Source organism: Anomalospiza imberbis, chromosome 4 (assembly GCF_031753505.1).
Source record: "Anomalospiza imberbis isolate Cuckoo-Finch-1a 21T00152 chromosome 4, ASM3175350v1, whole genome shotgun sequence".
Lineage (NCBI taxonomy): Eukaryota > Metazoa > Chordata > Aves > Passeriformes > Viduidae > Anomalospiza > Anomalospiza imberbis.
The window spans coordinates 47,017,265-47,023,237 of record NC_089684.1 but is presented as its reverse complement, the minus strand read 5'-3'; the positions used below and the strand labels follow the sequence as shown (position 1 = coordinate 47,023,237).

General features: G+C 42.6%; 1 long non-coding RNA gene across 1 annotated transcript; it reads left to right on the top strand.

Moving 5' to 3' along the window:
* The first annotated feature begins 1,967 nt into the window (after positions 1 to 1,967).
* LOC137473433 (uncharacterized) lies at positions 1,968 to 3,466 on the top strand. The gene is made up of 2 exons (XR_010998792.1): positions 1,968 to 2,064; positions 2,819 to 3,466. It is a non-coding gene; the product is annotated as an uncharacterized lncRNA (long non-coding RNA).
* The last annotated feature ends 2,507 nt before the right edge of the window (positions 3,467 to 5,973 follow it).

Sequence of the window (5,973 nt, the reverse complement as noted above, 5' to 3'; positions counted from 1 at the left end):
TTTTAGGCAATATTAATTTATTCTGTAGAAAATATCCTAAGTGTACAGTAATTTTACAGTAGATTGCAATGCACAAAAGGGAATGAAACCAATTAACTGAGCAAAAGAGTGAAACAAAAGGCAAGGAGGAACACTTTAGTCAGGAAGTGGCCTCGTTCTGGTACCTCATGATCAACTCCTAGATCTTGTATTTATATTTTTGTTAACAATCCAGTGAAAAGGCAAAGGGAATATTCATTAAATTATTAATTAAATCCAGAGTTCATACTGTATTGTGAAGCACTGAGATAACACTGTGAAGAGAAATAAATCCATTAAATGGGGCTCAATAAAATGACCAATGAAATGAAATGCATTCTAATCCATGCTTTCCCTTATTATCATCACATCATGGAAAGCACTTATGTAAATGTGTAAGAATAAGCCAAATTTACTCTAAAACTTCTGTTCTGATAAAGCCTCTCTTAGAATAATGTAGGATATTCAACACCCAATTCAGTACTGCCAAGATTAAAATATTCCACTCCTGTAAATGAGATAAAAATAGAAATGAGAACTTTAAGATCTTGTCCATGCTAATTAGGGGTAGAACTTGGACATGGATGGTCTGTGCAGACCACAGATTTACTTCCATGACTGCCAGAACACTTAGATTTAAGGAAAAACAGGACAAACTTGTCCTTGTTTGTTGAGGCTGATTTGTTTTGCCTTTCTTTTGATTTCAAGAAGTGCTGCTGCTCTGTGCTGGCTCCCAGTGACCCATTCCTCCTGGCTGCTGATATCCATGGATACAAGATATGGCTTGTGGCCACGTTTATGTGTCTCCACCTTCTGTGTTCTTGGGTCGGAGGATTACAAGTTGATAGCAGCCTGTGTCAGGAACACTGCAAATCCCTTTGGCTTCATGTAACTCTTGTCCATTTTGAGAGAGAACATTTGTCAGGCACTTAGACCAGCAGGCTGCCTTAACTGCATTTTTATCAGCTACACAGTCCATAGGTTGTAATGGTTTCCAGACAGGTGAGATATGTGTAATCTGCATTTCTTTAATATGTTGTGTAAATACTCAATTTACTATTTAGTTAATAATGCTAAAATAAAGGTGCTGGTTTAGCAGAATTAGCACAGCTGTTTGTGGCTCTGTTTCAGGCACCAATGGTGTTTATTTCATGGCAAAGATAGGACAAAATGGAGCTGGGATTAGCTTGAGCATTCCAACCCAAGGAACTGCCTGAACAGCAGTTTCTTGGCAGAAGTCACGCAGGAAGGAGGAATTCTTAAATAAACAAAGGAGCCCATTGCAGCATCCAAAGGTGCTTCTTACTGCTTAGGAACAACAGGCCTTCATCCACCTGTATTTCTTTTTTTCTTTTCCTTTTTTTTTGGTCTGGGAAAAGCAGACTTAGTTTGTGATTGGAACCCCTGGCTGGAGTTTTGAAGCTTAACAGATGAGACTTGTGTGTGTGCAATACTGTGCAGACAAAAGGCACCTTTGAGGCAGCCCAGTCTCCAAAAATTAGTACCTGAGCTCCATGAACACCTCATTTTATCAGTGCCTCTGTCACCAGCCATCTGTGAGGTCATGAGCTCCTTTGGGTGTAGGCCATAAAGGAACGGGTACCATTAACTGAATGGGGTGTAAATCAGGGCCCCATAAAGCTCATCAGTGAACAGGGATCAGCAGGAAGGAAACAGTAACATTCCAGCTATTGTTTGCTCTGATAAATAAATTGATTTCTCTGTTGATTTCAGTTATGTTCATCATTTACAGGCCCACAGACACATCCTGGAGATACATTCCATGTATAATAAACAGAAATATTTACAGGTAATAGTTGGGGATTAGAATAGGTCTACTTTTTAATCTGTGTTTCTCTTTCACACTTGTCCAGGTACCTGGAATTTTTCACCATTCCAGTCGATGCAACAAGGCATTTTGTCTTGGAGAAAAGAGGCAATTATTTCTATTGGGAGAGCTCCCAAGTGAGCACAACCTCTTGCCCCCAAGGCCAAGGTGGTCGCTCTGTCAGTGATCCATGGGCTCAGACACACTCCTGGTGCCAGGTACAATAATGTAACCTTCTGTAGCCACCATTCCTGTGGATTTCCCCTCTGGTGCTCCACCAAAGAGTGCAGTGTGCACCTCTGCTGCATCTGGAACAGCCACGTGGGTTGAACACATTCAGCAAGGCTGTGGTCCTGCTGTGACCTTCCAGCAACAGACTGGGATGGAAAAGCAATTCTCCAGCAGCACCAGGCTGTGCCTGAGGATCCAGCAGTCCTGAAACCTTTCCTGGGCACTGGGAAAAGAAAAACTTGTTTGCCATGGTAAAGGAACAGCTGAAAGAACCTGCATTTTGTCAGGGCTGATTTCTTCCTCCGGCTGCCCTTCCCTTTTCTATCTCCCTGTTTTGGGTTTTCTTCATTTTGAATTTAAGTTCTGATTGTTGTAGAGTTTTCTGAAAGGCTCTGGAGAAAACACATGTGTTGATTAAAGTTAAGGAAACTCTTGAAAATAAGAGTTTTGAAAGTAGAAGTGGGTTTTCGATCAGTTTTTAAAGAAACGCAGAAGAAAAAAAAAAAGACAATAAAACAATCCCAAAATACAAAGACAGTGTTTTAAGGGCAATTTTGATTTCTTTAAGGAAATTCTTCACTTAGTGATTTCTTTTGAAAACAAGAAAAGCCAGACTTTCTGTTTAGAATAATTATATGAAAGGGTGTTTGAATATACATTTAAATTAGTGTTACATATTACTGTTAAGACATTAAGAGTTTTTAAATGCCTATTTTGAAATAGCCTGTACTTTTTTTCCAGGACCTGACCTAAACTTAATTACAGTCAAAGGTGGAACTCCAGCAGTTGATAAAATATGCTAATCTACTAACTTCAGTCAAAGTGAGTACTGGAAAGAAGATTTCAGACCAAAAAAAGAGCAAATCTCAGCTAAGAAGAAATGTTGGAACTCTGTGGTTCAGAAATGCCTGCATACCAGCACTTTATTATTGCTGGCAACAGTGGCACAGCTTAGGGGTATGAGCCCCTTTTTAAAAGCACATTCCCTTCACAGTGATTCTGAAAGCCTGTCAGAAAAATCAACCCTTTTAGCAGCATTTTCATCTGTACTCAGCCTTCAGTGTCGCTGAAATCTCTGTGGGACTTAAACGAATCCTTAAATGCTGCCCTTAGAGACATTTTCCTGAGGAACGAATTTTCTGGAACATGGTCTCTAAATGCATGGAAAACCAGCAAAGCTTCTTTGTCTTCCCATTTCCCGAACTTCAGATCAGTTATAAAAACTCTGATTTTCAAAAGTTCTTCCAAAGGAGCTCTTTTCTTGTCACCGTGTGTCATTCTGTCAGTCAGATTTCAAGCCATGGATTTGAAATCTGACCTGCAGAAGCAGCTACCTTGGTCATAAATTTAACCTGGCAGCTTCTCTGTGGGACTTTCAATTAGGATTTTTTTTTAAACGGGAAAAAAAAACCAAAACCACTGAAAGTGTCAGTCCAAACCCAGTGAGCAAATGCTGGTGTATGGGAGGCCTACACATAGTGCCTTCTACTTCAGACTCCAGGATGATCAGGAACATAAAATGCCAAGCTTTGGAGGAAAAGAACTTTTAAAAACCTGCTCCAGGGACATAGAAAGAGCAGTTCCTGCTGTTTGAGGGGCTGGGTGGCTCTGAGGCCTGAGGGGCAGCGCTGGGGGCTCAGCCCAGGAGGCAGAGAGGTGTCTCTGTGACACTGCTCAAAATCTCGTGTTTTCCACCTAAAGCTTGGGAGTCTCCACGGAGGAAGTTTTAAAACCCCAGCGTATTTTAATGCTGGTTGCCGAAAGCTTGGATGCTGAGGCGGCGGGAGCTGGTGTGGCTGAAGGAGCCCAACCCTGGGGCCGGGCCGGAGCCGCCTCGGCCTCGAGGGCCAAAGGCCCTCCCGGTGTCCGTATGGAAAGGGATCGAGGTGTGGGAGCTGCCGTCCCTGGCAGCTCTGCTCCGGGCTGCCTCCCTGGAAACCTCATCGCTGTGGACGGGGGAATCCCAGGATGCTGTGAAAACCCTGGCTGCCGTTCAAAGCGCAGTGAGCCCGTCCGGCCCTGCCTCAGGATTGCCGCCATTTCCGCAGCCTCGTCAGCTGCGGTGAATGTTACCGTCCCGCTCCAGAGCGGGAATTTCCCCGTGACGTGTGGAGAAAAAAACATTTAACTGAGTTTATAGCTGGAAAAGTGGTAAAGCTACCCTTGAAGAAGTCATTAAATGTGAATGGACTCAACGATTTCTGCCCGAATCATCAACAGGCATTAAAGACACACAATGTGTGTGTGAGGGGAAGGCAGGAGCCCCGGCCGAGGACTGTTCCTGAAATCCCACTGATGTTGTAGTTTTTGTTGTTTTATTTGTATTTGTCACTGAAACGTGACTGGAAAACTGATAAAAATGCTTTGGATAGACACAAGGGGTGAGGGTGCGAAGGACCGATGATATCCCACACCAGTGTTCCTCATCCACTGCCCCTGCCTTCTGCTGAAGCCGTGACTGCGACAGCGCGACCGCGTACGGGCTGCGTTTTCTAAAGATACTTTGTTTTTATAGCTGTTAATTATGGACGGGCAACGACTGAGAAAGGAAGCAATTGTAAATATGCACAAACTTCAAAGGTTCGTTGGAATTTTTCTGGTCTGTAGTAATTCTGATGTTTTTGTGTGATCTATAAGATGACTGTTTTGCAGTAGGAGAAAAGCTTTTATGGAAGTGTTTCAGGATTATGTCTCCATTCGGTGTGGGAGGGTTGGAGGGGGGCCGAAGCTGATGGTAACTTGCAGCCATCAGGTGCTCTCAGCAACTCTTCCTCTAAGTGCCAGGTTTTTTTCTAATTCATGGAATGTGAACTTCAGGTAGCTAGAAAATGGCTCAGGCTGTAATTGCCAAATTGTCTCCCATCCCTAAATCTCCAACAAACAGCCAGTGTAAACTACAATTTAAATAAGGCTGACTAGGAAATAACATTCTCCTTTTGAAAATATCAAGAGATCTTTTTATCTTTCCCCTAGAATTGATGTTAACCTTTAAACCAACTGTTTCCGTATAATATTTATATTTTGAGAGGGGAAGATTTCAAATTGAGCTTTGTTGTGTGAATTCTTGCCCTGCCCTTAGTATGTCACTGTTTTGCAAACAGTGGTCCCTGCTGAGAGCCACTGGTTGTGAGCCACCATCTCTCCTGGCAAGGCTGAGAGTCACAGGCTGGAAAAAATAGTTTATTCACTTATGAAAATGATTGGTATTTAGGTGAGGGCATGATAAGAAGGTAGAAAAAAGGAGAGATCATTTTTCCCTAAAGAACTTAACACTCACAGAGTGCACTCTTACCCTTTGGGATTTAAGGTTATACACAGTGGGTGTGTATAGTGTGTATTAGTGCCAGCTAATAGTTGGCAAAAAGAGGTGAACACGGGTAAGCAGTTATGTTTGAAATTAACCGGAAACCTGCAAAAGAATCCGAGTATCAAGGAGGACTTTGAAAAGGAGCTAGGTACCTGATTCCTGACTCTGCATATCTTTTAGGTAAGAAATTCAATCTTTTAGTTTCCTCAGGAGCACCTTTGTGGGGTTTTTAATACAGTTGAAAGGAAAATAACCAACAAAAATGCATTTTTATTTTCTTTTGCTTCTGTGTTTCTTGACTTTGTATTACATATCTTTACAAAAGAGATATTTGGGGGTATTCAGCTAAGTGATACTTTTCTGTTTGTCTGTGAAACTGTGACAAATGTGAAGTAGCAGAGCTGGGATTTCTGAGTTACAGGATTCCAGCTTCACTTGTTGATACGGAGAACTTTGTGGCATTTTCTGGAAAGGAAAGCAAAGGAGAAACTGGGGCCGTGGTTCTGGGTGCTGTTACCAGAGCCGTGGGACACAGCCGGGTTTAGAAGCGTCTGCAGGAGCAGGAGCCCCGGTGTCCTGGGCTCTGGCA